Raw genomic sequence first — 22,928 nt, forward strand, 5'->3', positions numbered from 1 at the left:
AAAGGCTGAGGGAGCTGGGGCTGTTCAGCCTGGAGAGGAGACACAGCTGAGAGGGGCCCTCATCCCTGGGTGTCCCTGTGAGCAGGGAGGGCTCAGAGCAGGGCCCAGGCTCTGCTCCAGGGCCCAGCAATGGCACCAGAGGAACAGACAGGGACTGATCCCAGCAAGTTCCACCTGGACAGGAGGAAGAACTTCTTCCCTGTGCAGTGATCAAGCCCTGAACAGATTGACCAGAGAGGGAGTGGAGTCTCCCTCACTGGGGATATTCCAGAACTCTCTGGACACAATCCCATGCCCTGTGCTCTGGGATGACCCTGCTTGAGGAGGGAAGTGGCACCAGATGAGCCACTGTGGTCCCTTCCAACCTGACCCAAGCTAGGATTCTGTCATGTAGCACTGATGAAAGACTTTCCAACAGAACCAGCACTGGTGGCTGCAGTTTAAAGTTCTGACAGGAAAGATCTTCCCAAATTATCAGGATCATGTGATGTGTTCCTCATCATGTGGCCCTGTACAGTGCTGCAGAGAGCAGGAATCCACAGGGGTCTGTGCTAGGACTGCAGCACCACACAAAACCATAGGATATGTTTGTAATTAAAAACTATTTCCTCTGACTCTAGGGCTAATATTTTTAGACTAATTCTCAACTGGTTTGTAAAAGAGGATGTATTCAGTAAGACCACAGACTGTAGAGACAGGTTTTTGGTCTCCAGCAATGGCCAGTTCCAACTGCTTGTTAGGAAGGAGCATAAAAAGGGAAATATGCATTGATGTTCCCACATTTGAGCTTTCCAGCCTTCTGCAATCTGTGGCTATGCAATTTCCTGACCTGGGGGTTATTCCTTTGTCTCTCATAGTCTGTGAAGGGTTTTCCTTCCATGTTTGTATCTAATTGCTTTTCGAACCCGTGAAAACTTATGACATTCACAACATCCCAACATCCCGTGGCAATGAGTTTCATAGTTTAATTTTGTGCTGTGTGAAAAAGTACTTTCCTTTAATCATTTTGAACCCACCTTTAGATAACTTTATTTGATACCTACTAGATTTTGTATTACAAGGAATAGCAAATAATTGTTCTTTCTTTGCCTCCTCCATGATTGTCATGATTTCATAGACTTCTGTCCCATCCTGAAACAATTAGTCTCTCCAGGCTGTGGAGATTTATTTCAGTTTATCTCCCTTTACATGGAACCTGTTTCATACCTTTAAGCATCTTTGTTGTCCTTTCCTTATTTTATCATTTTTTCTATATTTTTACGAGTTGTACCGTGTACAGTTATTTACACCTGTTAAAAGAGATAACATTATTTTTTCATGCTAATGCAGGAGCATTTTACACCCATTTTTTACTACAGATATGTGAGACTGTGGCTAGTTTGGTTCTCCACAATCAGTAAATATTGAGTAGTTTCAAATTATGGAAAAAATCTATTGACTTATGATGAATTCTGGGTTCCATATTTTTAAAAAAGAGATATATTTATTTAATATTTATTTTGATTATTCCATCTGATGTTCCTCAATCTGGTGGAGAGAAAACAATATGTTCTGCTAATGACTATGTTTTTAATGTCTGATGAATTTTCTTCTGTGAGAGAAGGACACAGCTCTTTCAAACTCAGCAGCTGAATAGATCTATATGCCCTAAGGCAGAATGTTGTCAGGATAATGACACAGCTAATGTAATTAATTAACCCTTTTGAAGTCTTAATGTTTCAAAATTTCAGGTAATGGTATTTAGGTAGCCATTTTATTTCATTTTATTTTATTTTATTTTATTTTATTTTATTTTATTTGGACTTATGTAAGATTGCAGTTTGATACCTAAGCAAAAAGGCCCTCCCCCAAATGGAAGAAGAAAGGAAGATAAATAAAACCTGGTCACTCCAAATGAAAAAAAAACCCAACAAAACAGGATATATTATAGAAGCAGAAAATTGTTGAGGTATATAATTTTCAAAATTGCATTTACCACATCATATGCTAACCACAAATAAATCTCCAATACAAATGTTTTATGCTGTAAAAATAACAATAATAACAAATCCTTTATTTGAATGTGAAGCTTGAAACACAGGTCCAAAACCTCAGTGTGCTATGGATTGCAAATCAGAATGTGACCTTGGCTGCAACATTTAATTGCTGTGTGCTTCATTCCATGATCTTTAAAAAAGGGAGACAAAATCATTTCCTTATCTCTGATTCTATCTGGCTTGTTTATTCAGACAACAAATAAAGCAGGATCTGGCCTTTTTTTAATGGTAGGAACAGCCCTTCATGCAGGGAAGTTCTGAATTTCATACAAACCTTTTATTACTGAGCCATGTAGATGAGATGACACTCAATGTTGATAAATATGCCTGAGCACCTAAATAATTTGAAGTTGCATTTTAACTCTGTTCAAGTAAGATGAGTGAAATCCTGCTTTGATTTATATCAGTGAAAATCTGGAATAATTCTGTTAAGCTCTCGGGGGTCTTTCTCATTTACATTGAGGTGACAAAAACTTGTATTAATTGCTTTTATTTTTATCTTGGAACTGAAATTAAAGCAGGTCTGTCACTTTTAGATTATATTTGGTGTCTTTTTTAATCCATGGAAAAACAGTTTTATGCTGTCACTGAAGATGTCTTTCTGTATCAAACAATCCAGTGAATTCAGAGTCACTGTATACATGAAAACTCTTTTTGAGAGCTGCTTCTCTTTTTCTGTGCATTTTTCTGTTCTTTTAACAAGTATTTCTGTTTGGACACTTCATATGCTTAAACTTGTGATAATCCAGGTCCTGAACATTACAAAGTCTCTGTGAAGTCTCCTGCTATGCTCAAAGCTTTCCCATTTCTGTAATAATGCCTTCTGTAAATGCAGCAGCAGAACTGGCAGCATAGCTGGGAAAGACACATGCTTCAGCTCTCCTTTAATTTTACAGCTTTGAAATGATTTCTGCTTCACCAGAACAAGGTTATTTTTTTAAAGAGTAATTAAAATACCAAAAATGTCAGATTTATTATGATAATGTTAAGATGTAAGATTCAAACATTTTTTTCTGTATAAAATTAAGAGAAAGTCAGACATGGCACTCCATAATAAAGATCGATCAAATTATAGGCTTAAATTACTCAGAAAATTTTTTTCAGTTTCTTTTGCTGAAAAAAAAAAAAGCCAAAAAAAAATCAAGATTTTGGAAAAAATATAGTCATAGAGACATAGAATTATAGAATCCTAGAAAGATTTGGGTTGGAAAGGACCTTAGTGCTCATCCAGGTCCAACCTCTCCCATGGGCTGGGACCTTTTCTACTATCCCAGGCTGCTCCAAGCCCCGTCCAACCTGGCCTTGGACACTTCCAGGGTTGGGGCAGCCATAGATTCTTTGTGGTATTTTCCAGAGTTATTTGTGTTCCCAAGGTTCTGGGTGAGCTCTGGAACCTTTCAAGATAGAGATGGTGCAAACACATGGTCAGACACAGCAAGGAGTTGTCTGGAGCCAGAGCTGCAGCACACTCAGGAAATGACAAAATGAAATGGAATTCCTGTGGCATTGGCAAGAAGGACCCTCCTTGCTCCTGGGCATCCCCACCTTGACTCCAGGCCCTTCTTGATGCTGGATAAGGAATTGGACTGCAGACTGTTTTACCTTTTCACCTCTTGTCATGCACACTTAAAGTGTTGGGGCCAATGGAAGCAAGGCAGGTGTTGTGAGGGAATCACTCTGCAATTTGCACACCCAGCTGTTTTCTTCCCATTTTCCACCTCTGGTGGTATTTGAGCCTGTTGCTCTCTCCTCTCCAGGAACATTTGATCTACTGTGGAGGACGTGTATGGCCATACAACAATATTGCATACAGATTTTTAATTGTACATATTTATTGTCCATCACAGTAAAATTTACATCCTAAAACAGCACATCAAGCCCTGCCTTTGTCAGTCCTTGCAAAGAGTAACCCAGAGCTGTGGGGAAATGTAAAAGCTGCTCATGGTTCCAGGAATCCAGATGAGCATTACAGCAGCAGATTTTTAAGCTATATTGAGGGAAAGGCTGACAGAACAGCCAGGTACACCAATTTTACACCAGCTGAGAGATTCTCTGTGCCAAGGCAGCACAAAGATCTAGTCCTTTGGCTGATGCTTGAAGCATCTTGGAAAGAATCCTATTTCTATGCTTTCTTTTTATTTTTTTTTCTTCCTGGGAATGAGCATTCCAGTAAGTGTGTGTTCAATAGTATGCACATGCTTTAGTAGCCCAGAATGCTGGCACTAATCTCTTTTCCATCCTGGTGGCAATATCAGAGCATTAACAGAGGCTTTTTAATTATGGGCTTTTAAACAGCCATACTTAGAAAAAAAAAAAAAAAAAGGAGATATGCAATATAATCTTGCCCAAATGTTATTTCCATGCCAATAAAAAACAGACTGAATAGACTGAAGGCCTTAGTAAATAAAACCATGTTATTTCACTTCAGGGATTCCAATTGTTGGCCAGGCTCGGGATTTTCACCGAAAATGAGATTGGTGGGTTTATTTTAGCCTGAGTAGATAATTCACATTGAAAAATAGTTTAATAATTATTCTCATTAGTCACCAAGGACAGACCAAGATGTGATAGGTTTAAGCTCTGGCAGGGAAAATTAGGTTAAATTTTAGTAGTTAAAGAAAGAAAAGAAAAGAAGAAGTGTCAAAGAAGAGGAAAGAATGCATCAATTCAAGAAAAAAATCTAAGTAGAAACAGTAAGATATACTGAGAAATGCTGAATAATGAGAGATGACAACTGTACCAGGAAGGTGTCTTGATTGGATAAAGTGTTCCTTACATTCAAGGAAGACTATAGCATTCTTTCTTTTATTTACATATTTTTAATTTGCAAATTATTTGGACACATGAATGTCCAAAGAAGGGCAATGAAAGCAGTGAAAGGACTGGGACACAGGTCTGATGAGGAGCAGCTGAGGGAGCTGGAAAGGGGCTCAGCCTGGAGAAAAGGAGGCTCAGGGGGGACCTTGTGGCTCTGCACAACTCCCTGACAGGAGGGGACAGCTGGGGGGGGAGTCTGGCTCTGCTTCCAGGGAACAGGGACAGGAGGAGAGGGAATGGCCTCAAGTTGCACAAGGAGGGACATGGATTGAGTATTAAGAATTTTTTCATTGAAAGACTTGTCAGGAATTGGAACAAGCTGCTCAGGGAAGTGGTGGAATCACCATTCCTGGAAGAGTTCAAAAGCCATGTGGATGTGGCACCTGGGGACATGGTTTAGTGGTAGCCTTGGCAGTGCTGGGTAAATACTTGCACTAAATGATCTTAGAGGTCTATTCCAACATAAATAGTTCCATGATTCTAGGAACTTTCCTATTATTTCTACACAACTAGAGAAACAAATCCCGTTTTAGTATTTAGTCATCAAATTGGAGATCGAAGGCAGAAATGTATTTAAGCTCCATCCCTTTTCCAGAACCTCATATATTTATTATATTAGTGTTTATCATTCAGACTCGTGGATTTTATAATGGATTTTTTGGTTTCTTTTCCGTGTGAAGAGTGGAAGCCTCATTTAGAACAGAACAATGGTATGTTGGTATCGGACGCAAAATTTGCCTCCTGAAACAGGAGCATTCTGCTCCACACAGAGACCCCCACATAGCACTGGGAGATGTTTTCTCCCTGGAGTCAGCCATGGTAATTTTGAACATTGTTTCTTTCAGTCTCTGTCTGGAATTGAGATGCCTTTTGTCCCAAGGATTTCAGAGCCTTGGGATAATGCATGACAAGATAATTATGTGCCATACAAAGAAGCAGTAGTGGAAGCTGTAGAGCACTGCAGAGTATTCAGTGTATTCCAGGCACCAAGAACTCATGGACTTGAGAAACATCACCTAATCCCCACTCATTACCAAATCAAGAAGACAGAAAATGGGTTTGAAAATGGGAATCCATCTCTGGGAATATTCAAGGTCAAGTTGGATGGAGCTCTGAGAAACCAGGTCTAGTTGAAGGTGTCTCTGCTCATGGAAGAGGGGATGGACTAAATTACTTTACAAGTCAAGTAATTGGAGCTGGAGTCTTTTCCAATTCAAACTATGCTAAGATAAAATACTAATATTACTATTATTAATAATAATCTTACATTGAAATGACTACAATGATAAGAAAGCTTTCAAAGCTGTACCATGTAATCATGTACAGAGCAACTAAACCCTTGACTCATCTCATTGAACTTTTCTAGAAATAATTTTTCTTCCCTAAGTTATCTGTCAAGACAGGTTCTGATGGTCAGCAAGGAGAGACTAGGTCCCGGGGAGAACAATTTATCCCATCAAAGAACTGGTGCCTTCTTTAGTTAGATTTTATTTATTTATTGATATTTTATATCTGTCTCCTTTCAACTACAGCAGGAACACCGCTGACTACTTCAGACTAAATGCCTAATTTTGGTATTGGAAAAGTTAGATATTATGACCTTTGCCTAGACTGAAAATACACAGTGAATTATTTTATAAAGACCTAAAATTGCTGTAACTGTACTGAATCAACCAGCAGTGATTGATGACTCCTCTTGGACTTATATGAATGTGTCAGAGGAACAATATTTTATTTACATCTGAGAACTTGACCTTTCTGAATTGTAGCTTTAATTCAGAGGGAAATAGAATAAGGAGAGAACTCTGAATAACATGAGTGAAGTACCTATAGGTCTGTGCTGAGAGTCTTGGAATTGATGTTTGGTGCCTAAGAGTTGAATGAAAATATCTGCTGAGTGTGGTGGCACTGAAAGGGCATAAAAGTAGTGTGGAAAGGTTAGAACTAGACTTTAGATTGTCCCTAGTAACTAAACAGGGAATCACTGCTGAAACTTTTGGTCCAATAAAGAAATCAATTTTTATCCTTTGCAATCTAGTAAATTTTCCCAGAGTAGCAGAAGGTTACAGGAGTCCATCAAAGGCTACAGACAAGAGATTTTAAACGCTGTGAGGCTGAGAGTGTATTGGATATATCCCAAATTCACTGAGGATATGTGTAGTGCAATTTACAGAGGGATGGCACATTGGTCAGCTCTAAAATCCAGCTTTTCCCTATGAGATCTTCTTTCTATGAGAATAAAATTCTGTAGACCTTTATTTTTTGGATTTTTTCTTTTTTGATGAAGTTTTACTGGGCAGTTTCTAGTATTCAGTATCTTGCCTTTAGTCTACACATAAACAATAAAAAACTTTGAAGGTTAAACTTTTTCTGACAGGTCCCCATAAACTTCCACATATAATTGGAAGAAAGTGCAAGAAAGGCTGGAGTAAACCTTAGAATCTTTCTATTGACTTCTGTGCTCTTTGCATTTGACTTCCATAACTACAGCTGCTCTTGGGGCACTTGAAATACTTTTATTAGACATCAGATAGGAAATAAAATGTGTGTTCAGCACCGTGGAAGTCCTTTGGCACAGGCCATTACAGTTCAAATTTGGAAGCAGTTCACTTCTGTTAATTAATTAATTTATAACTATCTATAACTCAAAAAAACAAGAGCTTGACATGTTGTTGTGTTTATGAAAAGTCTCCATGCACAGTCTTCAGGATATTTCATTAACCTGCCTCTTTAATATTATAAATACACACTTACAGGTTTTCAAGGTACTTACTTAAGTATATTGCTTGTAACATCCCAGTGAACAAAATCTGAAATGGACCTCAGAACTGGTTTTAATTCCCAAATGGAAATAGCTGAGGGTACAGCTGCCTGAGTAAATGAAGCCCTGCTGGAAGTGGACACAGGCACTAAACTGTGGCTGCTCACACTGTTCTATATCCAGAACAGTTTTCAGCATGGTTTCGTTCCAGGCCAACTAGTGCTGTCCCAGATGATTTCACTGAATATCTGAGGTCTTGATGTGGGCCAAGGACAATTCCTTTTGGGCAGTTTGGGTGCATTCATGCTGTTTTGGTGGCTGAAGCAATATATATACTGGAAAACCAAATTTTTAAATTAAAAAAACATGGGAGAGCTGCAAGCTACGTCTGAAATAAAGATGTCCGCAGTTATATTTTTGTTATCTCTCATGATGGGAAGGAAATTACAAAACCTGGCAGCAGGTTTTACTGCTTTTTCACCATTTCAAACAGAATTCTGTCACAAAAGCAGTGTGCTAGGATGTGCATTCATATTACCTCTGTTATTTTATGATTTGTCAGTGAGTAACAGGGGTGTTGCTTGGACTTCAAGATTTCGCTCCCCTTGTGCAATAATTAAGCTCTGCCAGCAGTACTGAAATGTAAGTTGGACTAGTTTGTGATTAAACTTAGGAGCACTTAGAAACACCTTCCTCCATCAGGCAGGAGCAGAATATCAAGCAGAGAACAAGCATCATTAACATCCACTTTGAACTGAAGAGCAAATTTGATAATGTCTGCACTAATTTGGCATCTCTCTTTCCTCTGAACACTCCTTGTAACACAAGACAATCATTCCTGCAGCTTGTTTGTTCCCAGCACTCACAGAACAATCTTAAATCAGCAAAGTGTGGTGCTTCTTGACTGAATACTTTAAATTCATACAATTTGTATTTTGACACAACTACTTTTTAAAATCTTTTAAGGGATGTGAAAATCATTATTGGTGCATACAGAAGTCTAGGTAAAACTGCAGTTATGTGGTCAATTTTTTCTTAATCCAAACAATTCATTACATGTAGTAGAAGAAAAAATTTTCATTTTTCTAACATCACAGAAAAATTCCTTTTTTTCCCCCATGAAAATTATGAAGTATCATTTTCCTAAGTGAATGTGAAAGAATATGCATCATTGCAAAAAATGAAGAAAATATTTTCAACACAGATTTTTTACTTTCCCAACATTTCCATACTTCACGTCCAGAAATTTAGATAATAAATTTCAACTCCAGTATTCCCCGGCATAATTTTTTCCCCCCTTCTCATTTTTTTTTAACATTTGGAAACCTCCTACATCTCTGAAAATGTTAATAGGCTAATTATCACTGAGTTAATTTGCAAGTCATATTCCCTCCTGCCCCCACATTACAAAAAAAAAAAAAAAAAAGGAAATCTCCTCCCCCATTTTATTTTTCGGCAAGTTAAAAAAAAAAAAAAAGACAAGTGAACTTAGCCACAAAATAAGTCAAGGGAAAAATGAAGTACTAATTAAGAAAGCTGGGGTTTTATGCAAATGACTTCTTCACCGAAGACAGTCTAATGAATGTGCCCTGAGTCGATCCGTGTGCGTTTTCGCCAAGCTGACAGCTGGCTCGGAGGAAGGTCAGACAGAATCAAGCATGCACAGAGCATAATCCTTCAGATTGGCAGCTCTGCCCCCTGGTCACTGTTTGATTATCTCCCAAATTGCTGTATTTCACAGAGATAATGATTTTTTATGGTCACAGATTTGAAGACAACTGCTGTATCCTGAGGGTTGTTCTGCAAGGAGACACTGCTGCTTCCTTCGGAGAAGAAATGTGGGGGGGAAGAAAAGTAGCTCTGTCTTTTTTTTCCCCTCTTTCTCCCCCACTTTCCTTTCCTCACCTCTCCTTTTTCTATTTATTTCTTCTATTTATTTATTTTTTTTTTTGCACTTCTTGAGGCTAAGAGGAGCCTCCATTCCCAGCCATAGTCCCGGCGTGTTCCAGTGATGTTCTGCCGCAGACATTCCCGCGCCGAGCCCGGCCACATCTCACAGAGATAACAAAATTCTCCAATGAAGTATGAAAGAGCAAACATTCAGGAGCAGAGAAATCCGGGGGAGGTGGGGGGGGAGAGCCTCTGAAGGAATTCTCTGCACATGGTTGCTGTTCATTGCTGCTTGGTGACTTGCTGTCCTGATGGCCAGATATGTTGGGCCTCAGGGGGTTGTAAAAAACCATCATGGGCCTGGAAAGGGGATAAGTGCCAGAGGCAGCAGTGGTGGAGATGGTTTTCAAAACAGGCCAGGTGCAGATGTACAAACAGCACAACATCTCCCACGGTTCACATCCCTGACACTGGCACCTGTGGATGGATTTTCCTTTGAATCTTAACACCCAAAGGGGTAAATGCTTCTAAAAATGTAGGTAATCCAGAAAAAAAATGGCATTTAGTGCTCTGTGAAGGATTCAGTCAGAGAAACTGTATCTTAAAGAGCTGGTTGTGCATTATCTGATGAAATGCTTTTCCCTTGGAAAAATGTTATCAAAAGCAAGCTTTGCAATAGAAGATGTTTGCCAAGATAGGCAAGGGCAGAAATTCTGGAAAAAGAAAAAAAACACAATTTCATGTGTAAGCATTGTGTTGTCTTCCTTTGTCTCAAACCATTAAAAAAACATATCTGGGTGGTTTGATCACTTCATGGACAGATTGAGGCACCCAACTAAAAACTAAGAATTTATTGATCTTTTTATTTATTAATCTATTTCTTCAGTATTTCAGAGCCCATTAATTTATTTATTAATTTTAATTTCTTAACATATTAGTAGAAAGAGAGGATATTTTATGAGTGTGGATGGATGTCACCTGTCAGAACAATTCTTATGTTAGATGGGTTACCTCTATCCATTTTTGAATCAAAAAATAATGCTTTATATGAGAGAGAATAGATCAGAGAATTCTCAACACAGTTTCATTCAGAGCAGTAGCTGGAAACTCCTTTTCCAACACTACTGTGGAGGTGTCAAAAAAGGGGTGGGAAATAAGAGGTGTCAAATCTTTCCTCTGGATCAGGGCAAGAGGAAGCCAATTCTCTACACACCGACTCTATCCCCAAATGCTTCATAAGGGAAGCACGAGCAAAACAGACCAAGACTCTTCCTTGAGTATGAAGGGATTATTTTGATCCCTGAACTTGGATATGAATGATTTTGAGGGGCTTGCAAAGAACAGACTTTCTGGAAAAGCAGTAAATTCTAATAGGGATGTCCTCAGAGAAAAAAAGATAAAGTGCTACTGTCATATTTTCTGAAAAATCTCTTTGCCCAGGGTTCTTCTCCTGGGAAGCTGAGAAGCTTCAGAGAAAAAGGAAAACAATAATTATCAGTTTTGATTCTCCTGTGTTTTGCTCCTTTAGAATGTGTTTAAACATTGTTTACCAACAGGTGATTGTTTCATTGGTTTTGGCTGTAAATTGTTTTGATTCAATGGCCAATTGGGGCCAAGCTGTGTTAGACTCTGAAGAGAAAGTCATAAGTTTTCATTATTATCTTTTTATCCTTCTGGCTATATCCTTTCTGTATTCTTTAGTATTCTTTAGTATAGTTTAGTATAGCATTCTTTAAAAAAATATAAATCCTAAAATAATAAATTAGCCTTCTAAGAACATGGAGTCAGATTCATAATTTCCTTCCTGCCACAGGGCACTTCTCAAATAGAAGAATAAAGTTGCCTCATGTCTATACACTTGGAAAGATTGTCTGGTATCTCCTGGACAAAGAGGAAGCCTGATATCAGGGATGGTAGGAAGGCCTTCCCAGCACCAGTAAATCTAACAGGGTAAGAGGGAATATCCAGAGGGAAAGAAGAAAACAGATATGAGTTGAGTTAGATCCACTGAGGGTGTTTGTTCCTTTGGAAAAGGCATTATTTCAAAACTGGTCTGGCAACATGAGAATTCCTTCTTCCCTGTGAGGGTGGTGAGGCCCTGGCACAAGTTGCCCAGAGAAGCTGTGTCTGCCCCATCCCTGGAAGTGTCCAAGGCCAGGTTGGATGGGGCTTGGAACAACCTGGGATAGTAGAAGTTGTACCCACCCATGGCAGGGGTTTGGACTAAGCTGAATTTGAAGGATTTTTCCAACCCAAGCCATTCTATGACTCTCTGAAATCGTTGTAGCACTGACTAATGATCCTCAAGCCACATGGAGGCAATACAAACAAAAATGAGGAAAAGTGCTTGAGCAATGAGTAGAACAGCACCAAATTTAGATGCTGGAAAATTTGGAGCAGATACTTAGCACTACCTTGGAAACTCTGTCTTTCTCTCAATCCTCATATCCAGACCTCCAATGTACACACTGAACCTGTTACTGGAGGAGCATGGCATCCAGCTATAATCATAGAAGGGGAAATCACTTTAGCTTCTACCAGGAGATGAACTGAAATACACACGGAACAATTCATGAATCAGAGTGTTCCTTTCCTGTCCATACTGACAGGAGCTCAAGCACAGATTAAATTGATCTTTTCAGCCTCTGTCTATCCTTGCTTGAATAGGCTTCCTCCTTTATTAACCTCAATATGTTTAAAGGCTTGCAGGGAAATAATGCAAGAGCCCTCCTGTGGCTGATTTTAACACCTACCATGCACATCCTTACAGCTGTAAGACACCAACAGACAAGTGACCAGAAGTTTCTGCTTTTAATAATGCAAAATATGCTTTGAGTTATGGATGGAAAAAGCTGATTATGCTAAACTATTTCCAAGCCTGGTTAGAGATCCATCCTACAGTCAATTCACACTTATTTTTCTAGGCACCATCCTAGCATTTTTTAAATTCCCATACACTGTTCCTCACAACACTACTCTAAGCAAATAGCTCACCCTCAAAACAAGTTTATCTAGAAATTCACCCTCAATTTCACATGGGAAAAGGGGATCCAAGTAAACCTTCTCCTAGTACCTCACATATTTGTTTTCAGTCGTTAAAGCCTGCAATCTTCCAATGTCTGTAGACTATTGCTTTCCCTCAGGGCTGTATGAAGTGCTTTTAATCCCTTCTTTTAAACTGATCTCTCATAAGTCCCCACTCTTCTCCAAATGCATTTGTTCTGTATTTTTTTTAAAGTCGTAAAGAAATATCCAGATGGATGAGGCACTCCCACTTGGTTGGATCAGCGTTTACTCCCAAAGAATGGCTCCTCTGCTGAATTATGTGAGGACATTGCATTGGTGGCCTTAGATTACACAGATCCCTGTGGCATTTTCTTGACCCAGGACTCATGGCTGGGCTTTGAGTTTTGCATGTGTATAATTTTCCTAAATCTTCTCCATTATTAATTTTTGGTTGTAGTATATCTTTGCTCAGTGCAGGATTTGGTGTCTTTAAACCATTCTCTGCATGATGAGAAGAGTAACCTGCCAAGTAAGGTGAGCTCAGTAATGCTCACAGGGGGCTGAGCTACCTTTAACAGGCAGCACGAGAATGACAGGGTAGCTAAAGATGTCTCAAAACTCCAGCCAGCTTTGACAACCAGCAGCTTGCTCTTCCAGCCAAGCTCTCAGGAGCAGAATTCAGATGAGAACCTGTAGTGTGGTTACTATACTCCACCAAAAACCAGAAGGCACAAAGCAAGATTTCAACTGAGACAGCACAAAAAGAGTGTTAAGACTCTCAGACTAAATGAAAGTGCATTTATTTTATCATCTGAATCAGTCATGGTTATTCTGGCTGCCTGCCCACCTACCAAAACTTGGATAAGAAATCACTCTGTGATAGGATCCTGGAGGCAAATAAATAAATCCCTCAAGCTATTAGAATAGTTGGCATCAGACCTGTAGAAAAAAAAAATTTCTTTGCTAACTAATAAAGTGTATGAACAGTGTGAGCCCTGGATAGCTGTGGTGGGAGAGATTAAGATTCAGGTTAGTGCTGTCTTTCATGCAGACTAGGGATTTTTACTGCACTTTTTCACATCACACACGAATGCCCCAAGCACCAGCCAAAAGATCTCTCAAAGTGGGTGATCAGCAATTATTTTCCTTATGCAAGAAACTGCTTCTGCAGCTTCTCTAAGAACAGGTGAATACATTACCTGACAAAATTAATTTTGACAAAATAAAAATTTGTCTGCATATAAGGATTTAACGAGGAAACTACTGACTTCCTCCTGGAACTTGTCTTTTTTTTATCATTGACTTGATAAAAAATCTGAAGTCTACAGGAAAAATGAACTCTCTTGCCTGTCTCATTTCAGATCTAAGCCATAATTCTGCAAGCACAGCATAAGGAGTTGTATATGTTTTCAGTGAAAAAAAAAATCTAGGAAAACACTTCCATGCGAAAAAAATGGAACAAAATCTGTAATCTGAGTGGATCTGTAAGCACCAGCAGACAATGTTCAACATCAGTAATTGACAACAGCACCACTAGATTAGATGAACTCTTAAGAGAAGCAGGGAATGATGCTGCAGGACACAATGAATAGATTATCAGTCCAAAAGGACTTCTCACTGGTAGAACACTGGTACAGAGCCAAAGTGGTGGAAGCACTGAATCTTTAAATGCTTTTTAGGGGTTTTCAGATCTCAGGTCTGAGTATGTCTCAATGAACAACTAAGAATTCTGCATAAAACTAAATAAATTGGAAAGAAACTAAAGTTGGCCATGGGGTGAAAACTGTTGGTCTCAATGGTAGAGTACATCTATTGATACAATTAGTGATCTAATGTGTGGAAATTTATTGTCCTCATTAATGCCCAGTAACTCAGTTGAAACAGTTTATTGATGACTTCCAGAGGCAAAGAATATCAGAAACAGGGAAATGAAGGAGTCAAACCCTTCAATTCCCTGTGCAAAAGCAGTCCAGTTTTAAGAGACTAAAAGGTAAAAGGTGTAGAATCAGGGTTTTGGAACAAATCAGAACTTCTTCCCAACTGCATACAGCTGAGGCTCCCAGCTCAATAGCAATGCCTCATTTAGGCATGCTCTGGTCCCTTATGCTGGCTCTCAGCCAGGTCTAGCTGGTTCCCAGCTCAAGCAAGGCAAAGGGTTCCTATCCCAAGAAGTGTCCAAAGCCAAATTGGATGGGGCTTGGAGCAACCTGGGATAGTGGAAGGTGTCCCTGTCCATGGCAGGGGTGGAACTGGATGAGCTTTAAGGTCCCTTCCAACCCAATCCATTCTGTGATCACTGAAATTTCTATCAACCCAGTAGAGTCAGTGCAGAAAACCATAGAGAGCTCACTCAGGGGCTGTGGTTTGCTCTTCAGAGACAGCACATCCTTTCTTTCATTGAGTCTGTGTTTATAGGCTACCTGAACAGCCTTTGTAAATGTCTAAAGTAGGGAATCTATTATTACACAACATTTCTACTCAAAGAAGCTGAATGGCCATTCTTATCACCAATCTTCCCTCTGTAAAGACTTTGTCAGCAGGGCTGTATTTGCTACAAAGCTCTGGATTATACAAAATGTACATCACTGTGCTTTATTGATTTTTTATGGCCTTCCTGGTAACAAAATGAGGTAGTTTCTAATCTTGGCTGTGTTCAGATGATGTTTGCATTGGCTCACTTTGTTTTTATGCAGACTGTGTGTAAAGAAAGCATAAACTTGTTTGTAAAAGCTGTAAAGTGAAGGCTCAAACTGCATCTCCATTGGGGGAGGGAGAGAAGGGAGGGCAGGGTGATCTATCCCAATCAATTAGGAATACCCTGCAAATTAGGAAGACATCAGTTGCACAACTTCACCCATCCTCCCCAGCCATGCCCCTAGATAAAAGAGAGAACCACAATGGTAGTTAAAACAATTATCATCCAGTGGAGCTTGATTCTAAACTGCTCTGCTAGGAAGTGGCAAGGAGCATTCGGCTCCTGACGCAGCAAGCAAACGCTTTTTCTTCCCCTTGGGTAGAAAAGCTCCTGGCTTTTTAAGCAACTCTGTACCTCTGAACTAGTCCTTGCAGGGCTTTGGGGTAGCATGCCAGTGGCACTGGATCCCATTATCATCATTGCATGTCACTGGAGGCAACAACAGGAAAGAGCTGCAGAAAGGGCTGGGAATGAGAGGAGACATTAATAACAGTGCACTGCTGTGTGCTGACAGAAGCAGGAGAAGGTATTGTGAGGGCTGCTAGAGAGAAGAAGGAAGGAGGAGAAGTGGAAACAAAAGCATAAAAATGGACTAATATAGGATAGAAGCAGATATGCAATCACCTTGGGTAGAAAAGTAGTGCTAGGTAATAACAGGTGTAATGGCAGGACCTATTTTTTTTTTTATGTTTGTCAAATCACTGAGGATCAGGTTTGCAAAAAATTATCTGTGTATCTCAAAGACAGAGAAATTGAAAGGTGAGCTTCCAGAAGTCCCTAAGTAAATGAGGATTCTATCCCAATGTTAAGGAGAAGTAAAAATGCTCACCATAAAAAGCTCAAATGCTGTGTCTTTGCTGACCCATTGAATCCCGCTACAATTGCTTGGCTTCCTTAGCAGCCTTCCAAGGGCTTCCAGACTAGAAGGGTTCCAGGGGCAAGAGAGGGACTTTTAGCAAGGATATGTAGTAACAGGTCAAGGGAATGTCCTTAAGCTGCAAGAGGGAGATTTAAATTGGGTGGCAGAAAGAAATTCTTCTGAGGGTGGGGAGGCCTGGGCACAGGTTGTTCAGAGAGGCTGTGGCTGCTCTGTCCCTGGAAGTGTTCAATGCCAGGTTGGATGGGGCTTGGAGCAACCTGAGCTAGTGGAAGGTGTCCCTGCCATGGAAGGGGCCTGGAACTGGATGGTCTGTAAGGCCCCTTCCAACCCAAACCATTCCATGATTCTGTTCTAGGCCATCTGGCACAGTCTAACTGTATCTACCCTTGCTATGTATAACCTTCTAAATCTGACCTCATAAACTCCCCAGTTTAGGGCAGACTCCCCACCAATTGCCCTTACTAATATTATCTCCAGCTGTACACTTTCCTCAAGACCTCAATGCTAATAAACTGGAAAAAAATCACCAAACAAATATCCCTCATTTCTGTCTGTATCCCAGATTTCTTTTCCACTAAATCATCCAGCCTTATGTCAATTTACTGCAACCACACAGCAAAAAGTTGCAAGGTTTCTGTAGCATTCCTCAAAAATCCAAGTCAAAAACCAGAAACATGGAATGAGGTTCACTCTCCACCACTTTCAAGATCTCGTTGCCGTCGTCTTCCTCATTCAGCTTTGATTCTCAGGAAGTGAAAGGAAGTCAAACTACTAAAATGCAAGTCATGTGATCAATTTTAGCTGCTTTTTTAGATACAATTTTCACCCTCAACCAGTTTTTCTCCTTTGACTTGATGGAAATCCAGGAAGTCACCATGGATACCAACAATTACATCATAGACTTCCAGTTTCACTCTGATGATTCTCACTTTGACATTCAACCCTCCAGTATTTGCTGCTTCATGGCACATAAGGATTGTCTTATTTCCAAATCTTTGTTCTCATCATTGACCTCCACACATAAAATTGATCAATTTCCACCAGCCAGTTCCAATTATCTCCCAATTATAGGCAGCTCTTAGATATTCTAAATCAAAGGGGACCATTATGATGATTAGTCTAATTTCTGTCATTGCAAAGAAAGTAAATGTCATCCACTTTGTCCAGTTTTGAGTCCCATTAAGCACCCTTTCAATTTGGGCAGTGTCAATTTAGTAGTGGCTTCTGCCCAAACTGAACATCAGGGGCTATACAGGTCTGCTTTGCTTTCTGAATCTAAATGGACTATTATTTCATCTCCAGATCTGTTGCATTCCCAGAGTGGACAAAAATGTATAATATTGAAAATGGGCAATTTCTGGTTGGAAGATGAGATCTTTAAAGAATCTTGGTGTTGTAACAATAGCATTCCCAGCCTTTTTGAGAAGGCTGCTGAAATGCAAGTGTTCATCACTGACATGGACATGAGCCTTGAACTCCTTTCCAGGTGAGATATCCACCACATTTGGTTACTGCATGGGTCCTGTCTGTGTTCTTATCCATGGATGTAGCCTTGCAGAATGAAATGTTCTTAGCAAAGTCCTTGGAAAGCAATGGCTACTATGATTTTTTTCTCCTATTCATATTCTTATGAAATGTAGGAGCAAGGACTTCCCTCTTGGGTGTCCACAGCTTCCTGAGCAGGGGAAGTGGACAGGTCAGTGCTGATCATTGCTGTGTGGTATGCAGTGATAAGACATGCAGGAATGGTTCAAAGCTCTACCAGGAGAGGTTTACATTGAACACTGGGAGGTTTTTCCTGGCCAAGAGGCTGCTCAAACACTGGAATAGGCTTTCTAGAGAGGGAATTGATGTCCAAGGCCTGTCAGCATTTAAGAGACATTTGGACAGTGCCTTAACAACATGTCTTGGTCAGCCTTGAACTGGTCAGGGAATTGACCAGATGACCATTGTAGAACCTTTCCAACTAAAATAGTTCTACTCTATTCCATTCTAGTGTGTTCTAACCTGGAGATTTTCTTTTCAAATATGGACTACAGCAGAAAATTTGGGAGAATTATTAGCACATCTTTTTTTTCCCCATGACAGATTTTGGCCAGCACAGACACTTTTGGGTACCTTTGGTACCTAAAGCCTCAAGGCAGAAGCACTGGGACAGCTCCATGTAGGCCAGAGCCAGAAATCAGCCCTGGCCAAAATAAGCACAATAAATAGCTTAGATAAAAACCAAGAGGAAAATCCACCCTGAAATTTTTCCTGACACAGACAATTTAAAGCATGGATAAGGTCTTATTACCCAAAATCAGGATTACACCAGCAACCTAGAAGGTGTTGGATTACTTGGGATCAGTTAAGGCCTCTGCTGACTTTGTCATTGCCTACCCCAAACTGTCCTTAGCCCAACAGCAAACTCAGCTAAGGACACAGCTATTTAATCTCCAGAACATATCCCATCCACATGCCTGAGCAGAAATTTAGGGAAGCTTTTCAAGAATATTTTTAATATCATTATCATCAGCAGTTTTTCCTTATGGATGTTTGCAATAAATAAATGCTTGGTATGGGTACACTTACAACTGGGAGGAAGGCAGGGTAGGGGGAGGGCTATGTTCTCATTTCTTGGCAGATATAAAAACCCACCAAACTATTCATATTTAGTTCTGTTTGGAATAAATAAAAAACAAACAAACATCACAATGCACCCAAAGGCTTTGCATAGCTGAAAGCTTTATTGATTCATATACCACCCACATAATCTGCCAAAATGCGCTACACTTTTTATTTTTTTACATTTTTTATATCTTCTTCACAGGAAAATCTAGGCCTCCAAGCTCATTTATTCAAGGGAAAATAATTAAATAAATCTTTTAAGTACTACTAAACCTACTCTGGGAGAGGCTTTTGGTTGTGGCTCAGATGAAATGCAACTTGTCCTGTGGGAGTTGCATGAATTGTTGGGAACATCATGCCCAGGAAAAGAGATGACTTCTGTCTGTCATAGCTGTCAGCAAACTGAGGTTGTTAGAACAGAGTTCCTAGCAAGGGAAAAGTTCATATCAGGTCACTAAATTTCAGTATAGTCCCTGGAAATCTTGTCATCACCAAATGCCAACAGTTATGAGAAAAATGCAGCCTGGTCTTCTGAAAAAATTGCTCTGACTTCTGTTTTGAGTGGGAGCAGGAAGAGGAAATATCCCTCCAGATGTGCTGTGTGACAGCATGGGGCCTTCAGGGGGTCTCAGTGTGAAGTGAGGAATGGTGGAAGTGGGATTAAGTGTGGGAAGCAGCAGGACTTCTGCTCTTTCTGTTCAAATTAAGTGTGGTTTTCTGGTGTGGTCAAGTCAAGTGTGGTATTAGCTAAGTTCAAAGTGTCTGCCCAAATCTTGGGATTGCTCTGTTCCTGGGGAAAATTGGCACAAAAGAGTTTTCACATATATAATTTTTGTTTATTTTTCTGAAACTCGATGGATGCATCTAGACTGTTTTCTGGGAGTTATCCCTAGTGCTAGGTCATAAACAGTATCTGAGAGATATTTCACAGGCTGATTTTGTTGAATGTGAAAAAACCCCATGCCATGCCAAACATTTAGGAATGGTGCAGTCTCAGTTGCAGCACTTCCATAAGGCAGAATAGACAATATTGGAGGGATTTGACTTGTTTGCTGTCCCATCCCTGGAAGTCTCAAGGCCAAGCTGGACAGGGCTTGGAGCAGCCTGGGATAGAAGAAGGTGCCCCTGTCCATGGCAGAAAGTTGGAATGAGGAGATCTTTATTTTCCCTTCAAACCCAAAATAATCTGTGATTCTATGACTGCAGAAAGCAGAATTCCTTCTCCCTTCCCACACACAGGAATAAAGTCCTACGTGGTGAGAAACAACAAGAGCCTTGGTTCATTTTCCTGCATTTAAAAAGTTAAGATTAAAGTAGAAAAAACCTGAGATCATGTAAATCCAAGCCATGTGTATTAAACAGAAAATCATCTTTCTGGGTGCCTAAATTAGTTCGTCAATAAGATGCTTGAAGGGCAAGATTTCATACTTGCAGAGCATTGCCAGCAAAATATAAAAAGGAACAAGGCATTTATGGAATTGTATATTTCTTGGATGGCAGTTTAAAAATTAGACTTAATTGAAGGCTAAAAAGAAAGCATTTTCATTGTTGGGAATGAAGGGTTTAAAAAAGAATTAAAGAAATTTTCAACTTGGGTGTAGGGCATAATTACAAAAACATTAAAGCAAATAATTGGTAGCACTGTAATTTTTTCCTCCCCAGGTAACTACCATATGTATTACACAGTGAATCATTGACTCTGTCCCTCCTATCATTAATTACTGTGATGCATAAATAATTGGAAAATTATATGTTCCAAAAATGATTTAGTAATACATTTTATGCAACTAATAAGCACAGGCTTTTAATCATCACTAGACATGTTATGATAAATTTTGCTCTCCATCTCAACTCTTCTGTTATCTCTCACTTATACGGCTGCCATCTCCTTGCATGCAAATTCCACTAAGCCACTTGACATCACACACTTCTCAGTGGATGCTTTTTACTGGGCTTTATTCTGCTTGACATTTTTGGTGCTGTTATTTTGGCTTGAAATTCATTTGAGGGTATCCTTAGCCTCACAGAAACACAATAAACTATTTATCCCCAAACCATAAACTATTGTTTAATTTAAATGGAAATATCTGAATCTGTTTTTTTTCCCATCCATTTAAAACAATCTGTACCTTTTGTTTTGCACAGCGAGGATATTTCAAATCTGCTGCTGTAGATTGAACTGAAATAGCTGAAAATCTACTCTTTTTAATTAGAAACAGTAAAACATATTTTAACATGTGCTGATCATCATCGTACGTGTTATTTCCTTTCTTCAGGTTTAACACATCATGTTTGACACTCCATCATCAAGTTATATGACTCAACACCTTAAGGAACAACTCAGCCTGGAAAAGCACAAGAACCACTGATATGTCAAGATGTTATTTCAAGTTCAAACCAAGCAACACAACCTGTCAAAACTGTTCAAATTAAATTTCCCACTCTGCAGCTAATCATTCATGCTTACTTTTAGTGCTGTTTACAGTTGTATTGCTCACAGAACCTGCAGCTCTTGCACACAACACAGAAATTCGGGTTTGTGACTGGCTAAGTGAAGGTGATAATGAAATGGTTTGGTTCATTAAACTTTTTCCAAATAACTACAGAGTTCATAGGAATTTCATAAAATCATATAATATCCAGAGTTTTATCCAATTGTACTTCAGTTAGACACTTGCAAAACAATTGACTACACAAACTATTAAAAATGTTTATTTTTAAGCCAAGAAAAGCACAAAATATTCTGTCTTTGGAGAGCCTAATACTACATTCTTGAACCTTCTGTTTCTTCTTTTTCATGCAAATGAATAAAAATTAGTGTTTCCCATTTGTTCATAGCTTCTGTCAGACAATTGAAGGCTGTCTCAAGCTCCAGAGATCAATAGATGTAAGAATACTGATTATTGCTCAAGTCTGGGTTTCTGAAGAGTTCAGACTGATGCAGCACAAGGAGGAACCAAACACAAGATATGGTCTTTATTGACTGGCTGAACATGAAAATTATTAAGGACATCTGACAGAATTTCAAATCAACCTGTGCCTTTGTGAGGCTGAAGGAGTTACAAATATTGCATCAGATTTAGTAACTAAACTGAGAGGGGATTCAGTCTACCTCAGCCTATGAAATAGAATGGTTTGAGTAGGAAGGGACCATCCAGTTCAACCCCCTGCCATGGGCAGGGACAACTTCCATTCTCCCAGGTTGCCCCAAGCCCCATCCAACCTGGCCTTGGACACTTTCAGGAATGGGGCATCCACAGCTTTTCTGGGAAACCTGTGCCAGGGCCCCACCAGCCACAGAGGGAAGAATTCCTTCCCAATATCTAATCAAAACCTGCCCTCCCTCAGCTTAAATAAGACATCTCATAGTTACTCCATGTATGTAAAGGGTGGCTATCACCTCGGTATCTCCTGCAAGTCAGGGACTGGCTGAGAGAGAGGCTTTTTTATTAGACAATCACCTGCTTGTGAAGCTCCATTCTGAATTCCTGCTAAATCTCTTGCTCCTGTTCTGTGAAAGAGATGCCACACCTGGAATCTCATCTCTACGCCTTTGGAAATCTTCACATGCTTCAAGTAACCCCTTTTGATTCAGCCAGACTGCTTCTGCTACCCTTAGATGAGGGGCTTGTGGAGGACAAGAGCTAGGAGCTCCAGGGGTAGGATTCCAGAAAAACCTCTGTATAAAATAACATGTTCTGAACTTATGGAAGTAATTCATAGATGGAAATCTGGGTTGCTTTTGGGAGGAAAGGCTCAGCCATTGAAGTCAATGAGACAAATCAGTGCCAAGAGTTCCTGTGCCTGCAGAAAATGTGTGCAAGGAGAGGAGTCTTAAGTTGTCCTTTTAATTTTGTTGTGACCCAAATCATGATGGAAAACACTGTAGGCATTTAGGGGTCCTTTTCACAGTGAAATGCATCAACATTTAAAATAATCTCTGGCAAAAACCTGATATAAACCATAACAACATCCATCCTTCTTTCATTGAAAACAGCCTTGAAAACAGGTGCTGGAACTGTGTGCGGCATTGAAGGTGGAAATGTGAGAACTGAAATAATCCTTTCACCATTTCCCCTGCACAACAACCTTTGGCTCTCAGGTGCAAATCCCTCAAAGCAACTTGTGTGCCATGTGGAGGAGGTGCAGTGTCTGTGACAACATTCACTCTATTCCATCTCCTCACAGGAGGATGATATGAGCTGGTACAACAGGTGTCCAACCATCCTGTCT

General features: G+C 39.8%; 1 long non-coding RNA gene across 1 annotated transcript in view; it reads left to right on the plus strand.

Moving 5' to 3' along the window:
- The window catches only part of LOC108963343 (uncharacterized), a 28,509-nt gene extending 6,932 nt beyond the window's left edge, over positions 1-21,577 (plus strand). The window contains exon 4 of the long non-coding RNA XR_007777301.1: positions 20,972-21,577. This is a non-coding gene — a long non-coding RNA (uncharacterized LOC108963343). The remainder of the gene's footprint in view (positions 1-20,971) is intronic.
- Positions 21,578-22,928: the final 1,351 nt, after the last annotated feature.

The sequence above is a fragment of the Serinus canaria genome, chromosome 3, assembly GCF_022539315.1.
Source record: "Serinus canaria isolate serCan28SL12 chromosome 3, serCan2020, whole genome shotgun sequence".
Lineage (NCBI taxonomy): Eukaryota > Metazoa > Chordata > Aves > Passeriformes > Fringillidae > Serinus > Serinus canaria.